Genomic DNA, 17,530 nt, shown 5'->3' with positions numbered 1-17,530 from the left:
GAGTTCTCTGCTGAAGGGAATGGAAAATGACCCAGTCACTATGGCAGTCTGGCAGGTTCTTAAAAGATTAAACATACACTTCTCAGGATGACCCTAGGATCTACTCCATGCCTTGGAACTCAGGCAAAAGTAAAAGCACACGTCCCTAAAAAAGACCTGTACACGAACTATCATACACCTTCATCTGTAAAAGCCAAAAACAACCCCAGAATAGAAACAAGCCCAAATTCATCAATAAGAGAGCAGATAAACAAACGGCACTTCTCAGCAACAGCAAGGAATGAATCACTGATCCCGGAAACAAACGTGGACGAATCTGGGATGATCATGCTGAACCAAAGTCAGACCAAACACAGCACAGCCAGAAGGACTCCATCTGTGTAACTATGATACTGTGATTTACAGTAACAAATATATATACTTGGTCTTCATCTCCATCGATGGCACAGAGCTCCAAAAACTCTCAGAATTCCTAAGTGACAAGAGCTATAAAGCTGTGCTTTGCAACAAACAAGCCAACCCTGTTGAACTATACCTGTGGATGTTAGTGAAGTGACTCTGGACCCTCCCTAAGGATGGGGGGCTGGTTACCAAGGGAACCAACCCAGTGAGTAGGAGCCTTGAAGCTTCAGTCCCACCCCCAAATCCCTGAAGAGAGGACAAGGGCTGGAGGCTGAATTCCGTTACCCACAGCTGATGTCCTAATGCATCGTGTCCGTCATGAAGCCTCCATACTCCCAAAAGGATGGGGTTCAAGGGCTCCCAGCTTCATGCACCAGATGCATTTACATGCCAGGAGGGTGGTGTGCCCCAAACTCACAGGGACAGAAGCTCCAGGGGCTCAGGACCCGAAAGACTTCGCCCTTTGTTCTCATCATCAAACTGCTCATCATATCCTTGAAGGTCCTTCTAACAACCCTGCCATGAGTCTGGTGGGAAAACTGGCTTCCTGGGCTCTGGGCACCATGAAGCTCAGATGGGGCTGTGGGAACCTTAAATTTACAGCTAGTCAGCCAGAGTGCAGGTGACAAAGGAAGCTGGTGGGGCGCGGGCAGGGGGTCGTGGAGGATGGACCCTTTACCTGTGGGGTGACTGCCCTCCACCAGACACGTGTCAGAACTGCATGCCCAGAGGCTGGTGTCGCCAAACTGCCTGCCATTGGAAAATCTACACGTCTGGTGTTAGATGAAGAAGCGCAGACACACACGAGTGCTTCCTTTTACAGTCACGTTCTGGAAACACAAACCCATCTCCAGAGACACAGGGAAGATCAGAGGCTGCCTGGAGGTCGGGGAGCGACCAGGGAGGGTTGACCAAGGCCAGAGGAACAGTCTGGTGACGGTGTACGAGCTCACGTCTGGTCTGTGCTGGTGGTTTCGTGGCCATGTGCACAGGTCAGAGTTCGTCAGACGGTACATCTCAAACACTCATCCTTTACTGTTGGTCAGTTTCGCCCAATATAACTACTTAAAACTGGACCCGTGGGGGTGGACGAGAGGTGCAGAGCAGAATACAAATTGGGAGGTGCCTGGAAATGTATTCCCTATTTAGATTCTGACATGATGGTCAGGTAGAAAGAATTACTGTCAGCCATAGACAAGGGACAAAAGACTACAACAGACCAAAAAGAAATAAATAAAATACACACACACACACAGAAAAAAGATAAATTTAGCAACTCATCGGGCATGGCTCCAGAAGAGTAACACAAACAGCCATGGTTAATGGCTCGGTGAATCTGGCAGACAGAAAAGCTAGCTCCGTTCCGAGGAAGAGTTTCCTCCTGCAGAGCTCCCTCCTTCTCAGGGGATGCGATCCCCCCTCACCGGGCCCTAAGTCAGTACTGCAAAGAGGGTGAGCGCCGAGCAGAGACAGCTGCTCTGCCTGGCCCTGCCTCCCTCCTGCACCGCAGCTGGACAAGCCGGACCTCTGAGCCGAATCCGAGTTCTTCCACTAAACCCCAGTGCTCACCTACAACACGGAAGCAACAATGCCTGCTGCTCACCTCCAAGGGCTGCGATGAGACTGCACACCAGCAAGGCCAGGAATGCTGAAAAGTGGATCCCAAACCCCCAGACACTACTCCTATGAAGGAATCGAGGCTCACTTGACACATGAAAGAACTAGCCCCATCCCTCCCTCTCCTATTCAATTGGACAGGAAGGGGAGGACGGTTTATCAGCACCACAACCGGGCTGTGATCACATTGTGATGAGCAGGCCAGGCTCACGAGCTGCCTTCTGCTGTATTATTACTGCAGTATTCATTAGGATCCACACTAAGCATCTGTTATGTGAATGCCCTTTTAAATAAAACTAAAATAGTAAACTTCTGATTCGAAGTATAATGAACATGTGACCTACACACACTTGACAAACACAAGATTAAGTTGAGTGGCCATTGCATTATTTTCCTAAGAACACATGAAGAAGCTGAAACCATCGAGAGTACTTTAAGACTTGTGAGGGAGACAGGGCTTTCTGAAAAACATGAATCTCAAAGAATTCTCAGGGACTCAGACTCTACTATATGATCTATGACCTCAAGGTTTAATTCTCAAAAGGCTCTAGTTTTTGTTTGTGTTCACTCACTTGACCATAAATTGAGAGTCTTCCTGGAGATAAGTCAGCATCTCCTCTTCTTGTTAAGAAAGATGCAGCTCTCCTTTTTCTCCACCCTACTCCTTTACAGCAACCATCTGAGAATGGCAGTTGCCAAAGAAACTAACGAAAGTCCAAAATGCATTAAAAATAAATTTAAGGTCCTGGAGGAAATGAACTATAAGATGCAAAAGCAGATCATTTGCCAGTTGTGTAAAGAAAACACTATCGGCATAGCCTGAAATATCAACTTGAACCATACAAAATTACCACTTTTGTTGGTCAAAAATAGCCAAATGTTGCTGATTCATAGGAATGACATAAAGTAAGGTCAAAATAGCAATAAATCTGTAGAACCTATCAACTGTTCCCTAGCACACGTGCTACGAATCTGTGGAGTTTCTGTATTTTTAGAAACCAAAAGCATCCTGATGGCAGTATTTTTGGCAACTAGAAGCTGTGCTCATGAAAGAAAGTTAAGATAAACTGAACGGTTATTTTAGTTAACTACACTCAATTGTTTGCACTGTGAAAGCAGGAAGAGATGTACTAGTGAAATATCTAAAATTTGCAACATTTGGTCTCAAAGAGCACACCTGGCATCTTGTTGGTTCCAACACAGTACGCAAGGTGGGTTATGATCAACTCCAAAAGGATCATTCGGGTTTCCAGGTGATGCAGAGTCCTGCCTCAAGGCCACAGAAGCTGAGCCCAGTACTAAGGTCATCTCCAGAACTGACTGGGCCCCTTGTAACTGTCGCCAAATAGCCCCCCTGATCCTTACGAGCCAGTTTTCCTGACCCCAAATTAGGCAAAAATGCCCATCCTGGTACTCTCCCTACAGCGCCCTAACCAATCACTTAATGCCACCCTTTCAGCACAAATTTTCTTTGTCTTGAAGCTATACAAATTGGCTCAGTTCAGTCGCTAAGTTGTGTCCGACTCTTTGCAATCCCATGGACTGTAGCACGCCAGGCTTCTCTGTCCATCACCAACTCCTGCAGCCTACTCAAACTCATGTCCATAGCGTCGGTGATGCCACCCAAGCATCTCATCCTCTGTCATCCCCCTTTTCCTCCCACCTTCAATCTTTCCCAGCATCAGGGTCTTTTCCAATGAGTCGTTTCTTTGCATCAGGTGGCTAAATTATTGGAGTTTCAGCTTCAACATCAGTCCTTCCAATAAACACTCAGGACTGATCTCCTTTAGGATGGACTGGTTGGATCTCCTTGCAGTCCAAGGGACTCTTAAGAGTTCTCCAACACCACAGTTCAAAAGCATTCAATTAACCCCCCAAAAGCACTGATTCTCCCTGGTCGGTCAGGAGGTCAGCCCACTACACTCACGGTGCCCACATGATCTCTGCTCTTTGTTCTCAATATAACTCACTCCTTTCTGAAATGATCTGTGCCTGGAACTTCTTTTCCAACCACGTTCAGACAGGTCATTTTACAGAAAATCAACCAAAGAAACAAAATCATAAAGCTGATGATGGTAAATTGGTTACACATGATAAATGGGAACATGTTATCAATACATATGTAAGCATTTTATATGTCATTGACACCCACTACAACTTTATAGGCTGGCAGATAAAGATAAACTTAATAGATTAAGAACTCAGGGCTCAAAAATGTAACTTATCCAGAGTGACGTGACTAGTAAGTGCAAGAACTTCCAACTCCAAACCAGCTGTGGCAGGTGCCAAAGTCTTAGTATGTTTCTACAACTAAATCCTCCGTCAGCATCACCAAGTGAGGGTCCATGGTCTCCGAGGTGCTCTTAGGAATGTTTTTCAATGTTTTCAGCAGCTTATCAAGATTGTGTGTGTGTGCTAAATTGCTTCATTTGTGTCCCAGTCTTTGCAACCCCATGGATTGTAGCCCACCAGGCTCCTCTGTCCATGGGATTCTCCAGGCAAGACTACTGGAGTGGGTTGCTGTGCCCTCCTCCAGTATATCTTATATTATTACACAAAACATGTCGGTATATTCTAAGACATGACAGCAAACATACAAAACAACTGTTAACTCCACCAAAGCTAAGTGACAGTTACAACAGCGTTAACAAATAATGTTGTTATACTCATAGAATTTGAGAGGACATCTAAACATTGTTTCAGATAGCCTTTTTCTTTAAAAAAACAAAGGCTATTTAATGAAGTTGAAACCAATGCATAACTTTTAAGTACTATACACAGCTTTCTAGTTACATTAACAGAAAGAAGAAAATGCCAAAATAAGACCTCTCAATAGATGATGCTGACTTTTACCTTTGAACTTAAAAGAAAACAGTAATTTAAACCCACAAGTGATATAAATGTGTTGCCTTGCATTCATGAGTTTCAGATCACAACCACAGAAACCAAAATGTAGTGGATAGTACGGGCTGGTATTCAGCAGCGACTCCCAGCCCCTACCCTCCCTGCTACATCAGAGGCTAGCAGGCGAACCCACATTTCTGAGGCCCCTGGCGAGGGGAGCCCTGAATTTGCTTTTGCCTCTTTCCCTATCCATATACCTTATATTTCTTTTTCTTGCTTTCTTTCACTGACTAGGACAATTCTGAAGTAAATGTGCAAAATATACAGGGGAGAATATGAGACCCAGTTTAATGAGTCAGAAACTTCATAGCCACATTTGTGGTTCACATAAAAATTAACAGGAAATGAATATATCAAATTTCAGTTTTCCTCTTTCAAATCCTTACTGTTGACTAGGAACAAAAGCTTGATATAATACCTGGCTATTAATATTTATATATTAAACTATATTAATATTTAGGAACATTAACATACTTTCTCCTATTCTATTTCAAATTAACATCGTGAACTACAATGCTATAGAAAATAAATGGCTTTAATGACGAAACGCACACACTCTTACCGTGTAGCTGCTGACTTATGGGTTGCAGAAATGTCCCCTAGGTAGCATCACCACTGGCTCAGGTATCAGTAGTAACAGCAATCAAAATTAAAGCTGAAAAGGAAAAAGTAAAATTAAACACCGGCAAGCAAAATGCACTCGAGTCTCCAAGAAAGTTTAAAATTCAAATCTCGCATTCTGATTATTTCATCAGGGGAGCTCCAGTCCCAGAACTAGTTCTTTTTTAATTAGCAGGGAGCTAATAAGGAAGGCACATTCCGGTATGACTCCCACTCCTTTTCTTGGAATGAGCTCCGCAAGTAACTTCAGGGAGTCGAGTAAACAACAGCCAAAGGGAAGAGACACAAAAGCCCAGTAAATCACAGGTCTGTTCAGTGGAACTGCTCACACACACTGCAGGCTTGTGACCGCCCTCAAATAATGGAATACCAATCCTTTGCACAAGAACTCTTATTTCAAGTCCATAAAAATTTTGGTGATCACTTCAAAAATATTTCGATAGTACAAATGGGGATAAAACAGTGACAAAGACTCCATGTGGGCTGAACTGACCCTAGTGTTTCCAGGATGACTGACAGTAACAGCAAGTCTACAGAGTCACCTGAAGTTAAATACTGTTCACCAGTGAGAAGAAGCTATGTGGTACCAAAAAAACAGTATAGCTTCCTACTCAGAGGTATGGTTCACTGTGGAGAATACAGTTTAGAAAGGTATAGTGGACAAGCATTCATTCATCTGACAAAATTTTCCAAGTACCTGGCCTAAGTTGGCCCCCCCTTTCCAACACTGTGGACACAAAAATCACTGAGAAGACGCCTGCTCAACCCTGTGAGGGTGGCGGATGCTGGCAGATACAACACAACACAGTAGATGTAGGAAAGGGCAGAGCGCCCGGAAGTGGGTGGAGTAGAGCAAAAGCTCCCCGGGAGATCAAGGGCGGGTGGGGAGGGGTGAAGCTAGGAAAGCAGGCCCAGGAAAGGACAGGATGCAATGTCCTTAGGGAAGGCGAGCAGTCCAAAGTCTAGAAAGGGCTGTGTTGTGAGCTGTATGTGGGCCGGCAGATAATGAACACCCAGAGTTAGGATCATCACCATCCTTTCGAAAGTGTGAAAAAAAAAAAAAAATAGATCGTTCAATGACACTCTGATCCACACATGTCCTAGTCTGCTCACTTAAAATTAACGGCAGCACATGACTTCCTTCCCCTTTCTCAGGAGCAGCTGTACGGCGGGCGCTTGATTATGCAAAATTAAAAATGACTTTTCCCTAAGTCATTTGCATAAGTGATCATCCTATTTTCAAAGACAGAGAAGTATCTCTGGGTTTTAGACGATCTGGGCCAAATTGCCCCTGAACCAGATCACCTCATCTACATGACTCTGAAAGTAACCAGCATGTATGTTTCACTTTGGATGGGGTTATTATATATATCTGCTAGCCGTGCATAAGGGCAAGGCCAGTGTCCACAAACATGTGTCCCGGGTGACGCTTTGTATTTACAGCCCTGGGTTACCTCTTCCTTCGGGAAACACAAGTGTGGATTTCCCCACTCATGTGAAAGGCTATGCAACTAATATTCTGCTATTAGTTATCTAGTGGTAAATGTCTCACTGCAGACTAAGCAGAATGCTAATATGTCACTCACATCTAACTCAGCCTTCGCAAGGCAGGACAGAACCATGCTCCCTGCCATTTCAATAAACAAAGAACGCTGCCTACCATCCAACCAGCAGCCACGGCAGCTGCCCTGACAAGTCAGCCCTGAGGGGATTCAGAATGGAGAAAAACAGGATACCGGCCCTAAGCAGTTAAGACAGAGGATGAAGGACTACGTTCCATGAGCCCAGATCCCTGCATCCTCCCACACACAGAAAAGCACTAAAATCATTAACTTGAGACGTCTGTCTTTTATGATTGCTAGTGACCTTCTGATGCTCATTTGGAGCAGTTCCTCAGAGAAACTGCGGGGCTATCTTCCAGGCTCTAGTCCTCAGTAGGGCCACCCTCCCAAATGAAACATAACTCCCAACTTTCAGGCTGCGTGGTTTTCTTTGGTTGACACAGGTAAACACCCTCATTAAAAAAAAGAGGAAACTGGGGATGGGAAGGTGTCTTGTCCAGATGACACAGCTTTGGAGGGGCAGAGTCCAGACAGGCTGTCTGGCCACCACTGTTCTCTTAGTTACCACATCACACAATGTGCATCACAGGACCTCCTCGGGATATGCACACGTGCACTCTTCTTTCCTACTGACTGGCCAACACGTCTAAGCTAAGTCAGGAGCTATGAAGGGCTTGAAGAATTAACTCGGCTCTGTGAATGTGCTGCCTCACTTTACAGGGGAATGTGAATCTTTAACTCCTTGGAAGTTACAGGTGAAGGCTGTGAAGTGTGAAATGTAGTGCCTCTACAGAGAGGTGTCACACCAGCTCAGGGAAACACGGTTATATGCCACACCATCAACGTGTAACTCCCGGTGAAGCCCTGGCCATGGTGCTGAACACGCCGCTCCTCCATGGTAGTTGAACATGTGGCTACTCCTGGGAGCACAGCGCCCTTCACTTCCTGCCAACAGGCGTGGGTCTGTGATGGTCCCCACCACGAATGCCTCTTTTCTTCTGATTTCTGTGCATCCAAATTGGCTCCAGCCTTCACAGTGCAACCTAGAGTGGCCTCCTTCACCCACCCATTCCTCCCTTTGTCTACTCAAAGAACACTTACCTGCTGGGGTGATGTGTCAGGCTTCATGTGTGTGTCCCTATCCTGTCAAGTCAAAGCCTATACTGCACCCACAAGAACTTCCTGGTACCCCAGAAGAAAAGTCCTATCGACAAGGAATCAGCATTCAATGTGACGATGGTATGTGTGTGGTATCGAGTGCACAGAGGTGGAGTGACAGCAATGGGGGATGGGGGAGGAATTCACAACCTTGGCAACACTGCAGCCTTAATTCAGATGACAGGTGACCAAGACCTACAATGAGACAGGGGAGAAGTTTTTAATGGGAATGAACTTGAGAGGCATGGTGCTGGGTGATGGAGCAGATGGGCACTGGGGTGTCTCGGGGTAGGGCTGGGCCTGGGGCAGAGGCAGCACTTCCTGGCTCAGCTCCTCCATATACACCCCCAACCCACACCAATGGATGTGCTCCACAGATGGACACTGGTCCATGTACAGCCTGAGCCACAGATGGCACTTGAGTGATTGCTTGACCTTGACAAGTGTTACTGAGGAACTGAGTTTTCCATTTTATTTCTTAATTAACATTAAACAGCAATACATGGGGCCTTCCAGGTGGTGCTAGCGATAAAGAATCCGCCTGCCAATGCAGGAGACATAAGAGATGAGGGTTCGATCCCTGGTCGGGAAGATCCCCTGCAGGAGGGCATGGCAACCCACTCCCGTATTCTTGCCTGGAGAATCCCATGGACAGAGGGGCTATAGTCCATGGGGTCGCGAAGAGTAGACACAACTGAAGCGACTTAGCACGCACACACTCACATGCATAGCAATGCGTGGCTAGTGGCTAAGAGATGGAACAGTGCAGCTCTTAACGCTGCAGGCTTGTGATTCTGAGCTGAGGGGTGGTCACCAGATCTGCGAGAGGGAACACCAAGAGAAAGGCACGCAGACATGCAATTATTTGTTGAATAGATGGATGAAGAAGTCAAAGGACAAAGGAACAAACTGAGTGAGCTTGAGGACTCCTCCCTTTAAAATCCCACCAAGACTTGGCTATCCTCGTCCGGTCAGGTCTCCAGTAAAGTCCTCAACGTGGGGGCATCAGAGTGCACTCATGCTGGCGTCAGATCACAGCCTAATCCTTAAAACACTGCTATTAACTTAAAATCCCTTTTCCTGTGAAGTACAAAAAAAAAAAAAAAAAAGGGAGGGGGGAGAAAAAATAAAGAATAAGGAAAAACTATTATTTTGAAACTACAATAAGTCATAATGTAGATCAAGGAAAATCAACAGAGCCAGGATAAATATCTATCTAGAAAAATATGTCTTTTTCTTAAAAAAAAGCAGCAGAGAAGGGAGAGGAGAGTGGCTTGATCCTGAGTTCAGGTTATTTCAGATAGATTACAGGCCACTCAGCTTCTAAGCGGTTCAGCTGAACTTGGTCTACACTCTTCTGCGAAAGAAATGATTGAATTTACTTACGAAATAAGGCATTTTGTTCTAAACAGCACTTTCAAAAGGTCAGTGATAATAAAGCAGTCCCTGGGATTTTGCCCTTTCCTCTTAGTTCCTACAACATCCAAAGTCAACACGAAAGAAGGAACTCTGTGATGTGAAAACATCTAACCTGAGAACAGGTTGTGTCTAAATAACTCACTGGTAATCTGCCAATAATTAACCTAATCTGATTGTATCAGGATTTGTTTACTATTTTGGTCCCTGCCATCCCGCCTAAGCTTCTGAATTCCAGTTTTCCGGAAATGGGGAGCTGCGTACACATGACACGCACACATGGTCCAGGACGGTGGTTTTTGCACTTCATTCCGGGGCCACCTTCCTCCTCAGACTCAGAGTCTAAGTTCCTCTCCATCCAGGAGATCACAGCATCAACTATCTTCACTCTACACAGAGCAAGCTCTACTTACAAGATGGTGAGCACCCTGGAACACGCAGACTCCACCATCTTCAGAGAAACGTTTCATCAGCATGTCTAACAGGAATGGTTTTAGCTAGAAGTGTGTGTCTAACAATACGATAAAACAGCAACCTCTGTGTTGCTCCGCCTGGCCTCTCACTCAGGTTGGTTATCTGAGCTTCAGCTCCCATGGCTGGAGTCATTTTATACCTCTCAGGTCAGGGCCGCTAGGGACACACTTAGCCGGCCCCACAGCCCAGCTCCACACGTAGGGAGCTCCTGTGTAGAAGTGCTGAGGGGTACACATGGTCCTGGCGCCCTGTGTGTGTGCGAGACATGGTCTCGGTGCCCTGAGAGCTTCCCCTGGGGAGGAACAGGGTGTGTGTGTGAGAGAGAGAGAGACACATCCACACACACACACAGTCCTGGTGCCCTGAGGGACACGCAGACACACACACACACACACACACACAGTCCTGGTGCCCTGAGGGACACGCAGACACACACATACACACACACACACACACACAGAGTCCTGGTGCCCTGAGGGACACACACACACACACAGACACACAGACACACACACAGACACACACACACACACCACAGTCCTGGTGCCCTGAGGGACACACACACACACACAGACACACAGACACACACACAGACACACACACACACACAGAGTCCTGGTGCCCTGAGGGACACACACACACACACACACACACACACACAGTCCTGGTGCCCTGAGGGACACACACACACACACACACACACACACACAGTCCTGGTGTGTGTACACATAAAACAAGCAGCGGGAGAGGCACTGTGGTGTAAAACACAAGAATAACGTCGGCTGACATTCAGAGCCCACTCCCAACTAGGCACACTCATTTAACAATGAACACAACCACATTAATAATCTTATGAGGATGCAGATGGAGAAAAATCCTCCCAGTTTTAAGCATTTGTCCATTTAAAAAGTATGTATCACAGATTTATATGCTAGGATCATAAAAACAACGGTTTCTCCCCCTTCATTTCATGATCAATGCTGCTGCTGCTAAGTCACTTCAGCCGTGTCCGACTCTGTGTCACCCCAGAGACGGCAGCCCACCAGGCTCCCCCGCCCCTGGGATTCTCCAGGCAAGAACACTGGAGTGGGTTGCCATTCCCTTCTCCAATGCATGAAAGTGAAAAGTGAAAGTGAAATCGCTCAGTTGAGTCCGACTCCTAGCGACCCCATGGACTGCAGCCCACCAGGCTCCTCCGTCCATGGGATTTGCCAGGCAAGAGTACATGATCAATAACTACCCAGTATAATAGGAAGACAAAATGATCAATTCTTGATACAACGTGGCTGTGCAGAGAGCCACAGCTGGCCCATACCTCTGGGCTAACAATCCCCAACCAGAGACTCAAAATAACCCAGATGGAGATCTGGGCCACATCAACACCTCACAATCCATTCAACCACTGAGCATCTTCCTACGACACTTAAGAAACACAGTCACGAATCGGGCGGAAATGAGGCTTGAAAGCGCTACGTGGCCAGAGCAATCCCGCACAGTGTCCTGGGAGGAGAGGACCAGCTGCCACAAACAAGACAAGACTTAGATGTGCGTGCAGAATAAAGTGACACCACAAGACTGATTCCTGTCCTCAGAGGCACAGGGACGATGCGAGGTCAATATAGACAAGTGCTCCACCACCAACTAAAGATGAAGGCATCATGAGGGGGTCAGAAAGTTCCCAGATCCAGAGCCTGCTCACAAAATAAAGTGTCTGTCCTCTCTGCTGAGGTCTGGGCAGCTACAGGAAATGCAGTGGCCGCAGCGGGAAGGCCAGAGAGCCACCCACTGCTCACTGCAGGCTCCCCTCTGGGTTGCCCCACCCCTGGGTGCTTCTCCTGAACACTGCTCAGGCAGGGGACACTGTAACCTCTCGCTGTGAACACCAGCTCTGTATTCGGTTCAAGCCTGCATCTTTATCACTTCAAACCCGTGCTCTCTGTCTGCCCTTGGAAACCAAAGAATCCACCTCAGCCACCCCCCACCTCTGCAGGCTTCCAAGGATCTGAAGGCAGGGGAGGGCTCCCAGCCCCTCTGGCCTTCCCCAGGTGCTCCAGCTTGCCCTTCACAGAGGCAGGTGCATCAGAGGCACTGGGGGCCGCAGTGCACCCTCCCATTAACACAGCCAGCCTGCCTGCTCCGCCGGCTTTTCCTTGGGGTCCCCGCACAATGAGCACCACACCACCCCACCCCACCCCACCCCACGGGGCGGCATAGCCAATTCCTGGGCAGGCTCCACAGGTTTCCCCACCTGGCCCTCCTCCCCACCTGCATCTCCCACACCTGCCCTCCCACCTGTACGCCCTTGGCCGCCCTCTGACCAATGAATGATCACGTACACTGCTAGCTGCAGGTGGAGCCCACCCCGTCCTCTGTGGGCGGGGCAATGCAGGACGGCATGGTATGGTGGGCTCTGGAGCCAGAATCCAGCTCAGACCGGGCTCCCACTTACACACTCTAAGGCAGGTTATTTAAGCTTAAATTCCCTGGAATACAAAAATGAGACCAAGAATCAAAGGAATGATCCCTGGGACAAGCTGGCCTCCCAGATGGTACCACCGCCGCGAGAGCCTCCATCGCTGACCCGGCGCTGGCCCTGCCTGGCCCCTGGGCACTGTGACTGCCCCCCAGGCTGCAGGAGGATTGCCTCATCCTTATACCCCCAGGGTTTCACACAGAAAGGAGCTCAGAGACCTCCTCAACCATCCTGGGTCCAGAACAAAACAAACGGTAAACCAGTAAATGAGCACACAAGAGTCTAAAACCAAGACGATCGAAGAAGCCCAGATTAGGTCTGGTCTTACGTCTGCCTGGTTATTCATAAACACAGCACAAGACACCCGAGCCACTGGGAGACCAGAGAACTCAGAGGCTGCAAAAGTTTGGAAATTCACAGTAAACAATGAGTTTTCAAAGGAAAAGTGGATTTTCTAATTATTTGTTGCTTCTGCCAACTATGACTGTTAAGCGTTTGTAAATATATATATAATATTTTCAGGGCTTCCCAGGTGGCGCTAGTGGTAAAGAATCTGCCTGCCAATGCAGGAGCCGTAAAAGACATGGGTCTGATCCCTGGGTCGGGCAGATCCCCTGGAGGAGGGCACGGCAACCCACTCAAGTACTGGAGAATCCAATGGACAGAGGAGCCTGGCAGGCTACAGTCCATAGCGTTGCACAGAGTCAGACACGACTGAAGCGACTTAGCACATACACATATAACATTTTCAACACACAGCAGAGAGGTCTGGCTGTGGGCAGCCACCTGAGTCCTAAAACTGCACTCTTCACTCCCAAAGATCTTTTAATTCCTAGTACCTGGCTCAATGCTTGGCATGCAAGCAATGATCAAAAGGCATTTGTCAAATAAGTGAACTTTCCCAAATGCCTTGGTTTAAAAAAAAGAAAATCATACTGCATCTTCGTGACCTACTTCAGCCAGGTGCCTCGTGCCCTGGTGTCAGTCCCGTGGTCACCACCCCAAGGGCGGGGCTCCACCCAGGGGAGCGGCGGGAGAATCTGGGTCAACAGAACCCCCGATTCAATGCAGCCCAACAGTTAATGAGCTTTTGCAGAAGGGGCATAAAAGACAAAGTAATAATAACTTGCGCAGGATAAAATAAGGCTCCCAGCTCGAGGAGAGATTGCTGACTGGGAGCAAGTTTTCAGGGAGCTGTTTAGCAACGTTATGGAGCAATCCACAACCATTAGATACAAATGTGGACCAGGACCAACTGGCAGCTGTGCGCCCTGTGCTTTCACAATACTCACAGGCAGCCGGAGAACGGAAAGAACAACCAAGCGGCAGGACCGAGGCAGGAGACAGAGGGGCAGGCCTGACCGTCGCGGAGGGCCCGAGGACAGGCAAACAGGGGGCCGCCCGGGGACCCCTGAGCACTTCTTCCAGAACCCTGCAGATGACACAGTTACCACAAGCTTACCCATTAGAGACATCCCAAGCGTTTTTTTTTTTTCTAAACTTCCCTTCTTAAAAAGGGGACACTGTGTCCTTGGCTGAGGTCCTGGCACTCTTCTTGTTTGTGACCCCGCGGGGATGACAGACTGACAATTCTGGGCAGACCCCAACGATAGCAGTCTGAACCCTGAGACAGAGTCAACTCAAGTAAAAAGATTTTCTTGCCTACACAATGTTATATTTTTCTCTGCTTTAATTACTGAATCCTGTAACTGGGATTCATCACTGATTCAAACAGATGCTAAAAATAGTCTGTTCTAGAATGTGGAATGAGAAGCATCGTGTGATTTTGCTACTAAATGGACTCTGTTTTTTTCACAGCTCAGTAACTTACTCTTCAGATATATTTCCTCTTTTTATTAACCAAAAATGTAAAACCCTCCAAATTCACATTAAACATTAATTTTCAGTACTAATTATGTATTTATAAGTTTGTAACTTAAGATCTCAGACATACACTAACTTTACTAAAAAACAGTCTCTCTGACTCCTTACCTCAATGTCTAATCATGACCTTCATCAAACACCTCTGATTGCAAAAATACAACCTCATTTACATATGATGAATGAATTAAAACGGAGCTGTGATCCAACAGGCCCCTGCTGCAAATGGCAAATTATTAATAACACCTTACATCTGAATCCATGGTGCCATTTACAAAGGGCTCTCACATAAATCGTCCCGTTTAATCTCTACAACGAGCATGATGCCAACAAGCAAGGCAGAAATTAACTAGCTTACCGTTGAGGAATTGGGCTCCAGGGGTGCACAGCATGGAAAGGTGGGAGGGGGAAGGGCCCTCTCTACATCCTCCTCACTGAAGTCCCACCTAGTATAACATTTCCTAAGCACCCCCAGGCAAGCCCGCTCACCACCTCCTCCGGCTTCAATGGAACTCAGGATAAGCACCCAAACAAACACCCAACTCCTCTTCTTCCTACTGAGGTTTCCCTCTGGATGCAGAGGCTCTGTCTTCTCACCTCAATGAGAAGCTCTGGAGGGTAAAAACAGCAGCTTACATTTCATGCTGTCTAGAATAACACCATGCACACCACAGGGGGACGCTGGACCAGTGTTATGACATCTCCTATCAAGAAACCATCGCGGAGACCAAGGTCCGACTTCACATCCCAACCCTGGCGTGGCTCTTGGCTTTGGCCTCACCTTCCTCGCTGCAGCTGTTAGAAAGTCCATCCCAGGCCATCATTAGTAAATATCAAGGAGGTTTCCTTAGCAATGATTCAAGTTGCTTTCACCTTTATAAATGGTCCCTGGCTTCTGACTCTGTGTGGGTTCTTGAGAACCTGGGAACCTGACCCACTTGGTGTCTCCATGGTGTCTATTTCCTTGCTATGACCCGCCTTGATTCCCATATGCCCCTGGCTTCTGTCCATTCCTTTAACTTCCAGTCCCACCTGATTCTCTCACCCTGACTTTCTCTCAACCCTGACCCTCACATGGACCACAGTCGGCCCCTACAGGGACCCACAGAGTTTCTACAACTGCCGGAAAGCGTGGCTACTTCTTCACCTATACCTTGAGTCCTGCAGGTCCAAGCTCCTTCAAGAGAAGGACAGATGTAACTCAGATATGAGGGCAGTCACTCTGGCCTCCCCACAACAATATCCTTCCTCTTCAAACTCGGACTAAACAATATTACAACCTCCCAAAGTACCACACAGTCAGCAATCAGCATACTGCCAGACACCAAACAGACCATAACCAGATTAGGACTACTGTTTAGTTTCACTCAATATGCTGAATCTTAAATTTGGACCAAAAATATCACATAAATGCACAAAAATACTTAAGAAATCTGCACCTTATCAGATGGAAATAGTGGATATAAATGCACAGCAGAGGGCTGGGTTTTTCCCATCACCATGACAATTTTTATGTATTCCAGAATGAAAATCTATTTCAAAGCTTTCTGTCTACCACTAAACCTGACATAAAGATTTCACGAGCAATTCAACAAGTAACGTCAGTTCTTTTTCTCCCTGGGGACAGAGTATAGTCACAGCCGCTGTAACAAAGGGGTCCGTAAACGCTGCCCCCTCTCCCAAAGGGGACCTGTTCATGCAAACGAGACAGATACATGCAGCTATCACAGTCTATGATACGTCCGCATTCAAGTCTCCGGAGCCCCCGGTCACACCCTGCAGTAGCCACGTCAGAAACACACTGAGGAGGAAAAACACAGCCCATGGGAGGAGACAGAAATAGGGGGGAATGATAACCGCCCAGAAAGACAGGTGAAATTTCAGTCGCCTGGAAAGTAGCTCATCGCTAAAGAGGAAATGGGAAGGAACTGAGAATGGCTCGCACACCCCCAACCTTCACTTGTCTCCACAGGGAACAGGGCAGGAGGAGCAGGTCGTGACGGAAAGGGAACACTTACCAGCCTGGAGGAGGGGACCCGAGGTGCAGGGAGACCCCCAGAGCCCCAGTGAACAGAGCTGAGCCCAGAGTAAGAATGTCAGGGTCCGCCAGCACGGCCGCAACTGGGCAGGCAGAACAGAGACCTGGCAGGCGGGAGGCCAAGGGGATGAACACGGATGAGAAGAAACAGCCTCTGAGAGCAAGCGCCAGCGGAAAGGCGCTCCCCCAAAATGCCAGTGGAGGTAGAAACTGTTATACTTCTGTTGTCAGTGTATGTTAAGAGCCTTAAATTATTCAAATGATTTCAACTAGCAATTCTTTATATATATGGAAGCGACAGTGAAAGTCGCTCAGCCTTGTCAGACTCTGTGACCCCACGGACTGTACAGCCCACCGGGCTCCTCTGTCCATGAGATTCTCCAGGGAAGAATACTGGAGTGGGGTGCCATGCCCTCCTCCAGGGGATCCTCCCGACTCAGGAAAGGAACCCAGATCTCCTGCAGTGGAGGCGGATTCTTTACCATCCGAGTTACAATGTGTCACTATATATATGCTGCTGCTGCAGCTAAGTCACTTCAGTTGCGTCCGACTCTGTGCAACCCCATAGACGGAAGCCCACCAGGCTCCCCCATCCCTGGGATTCTCCAGGCAAGAACACTGGAGTGGGTTGCCATTTCCTTCTCCAATGCATGAAAGTGAAAAGTGAAAGTGAAGTCGCTCAGTCGTGTCCCCGACTCTTAGCGACGCCATGGACTGCAGCCTACCAGGCTTCTCTGTCCATGGGATTTTCCAGGCAAGAATACTGGAGTGGGGTGCCATCGCCTTCTCCATGCTATATATATAAATATATTCTAAAGGAGTAAACACAAATGTGGGCAAAGATTCGTGCATTAAGATGCTCCCCTTAGTGTTATTTAAAATAATAAAACACTGGAGAAATAGGACAAACAATTTAAAGCAAATTATGTTAGGTTTGTAAAATAAATTATTAGGCAACCACCTATGTTGCATTTTACAAGACTT

At 47.4% G+C, this 17,530-nt stretch overlaps 1 protein-coding gene across 3 annotated transcripts in view; it reads right to left on the bottom strand.

Annotated features, from left to right (window-relative positions):
• Positions 1-17,530, bottom strand: part of WASF3 (WAS protein family member 3) — a 76,494-nt gene that overhangs the window by 34,811 nt on the left and 24,153 nt on the right. For 2 of the 3 annotated variants that reach the window (XM_018056581.1, XM_018056583.1), the window contains exon 2: positions 5,486-5,578. The gene's annotated coding sequence lies outside the window, so the exon portion shown is untranslated. Of the gene's footprint in view, positions 1-5,485; positions 5,579-13,919; positions 14,053-17,530 lie in introns of those variants that run through there. The other variant, XM_018056582.1, reaches the window with a different exon arrangement.

This window comes from Capra hircus, chromosome 12, assembly GCF_001704415.2.
Source record: "Capra hircus breed San Clemente chromosome 12, ASM170441v1, whole genome shotgun sequence".
In the NCBI taxonomy this organism is placed as follows: domain Eukaryota; kingdom Metazoa; phylum Chordata; class Mammalia; order Artiodactyla; family Bovidae; genus Capra; species Capra hircus.
This window is presented reverse-complemented; position numbering and strand designations above follow the sequence as displayed.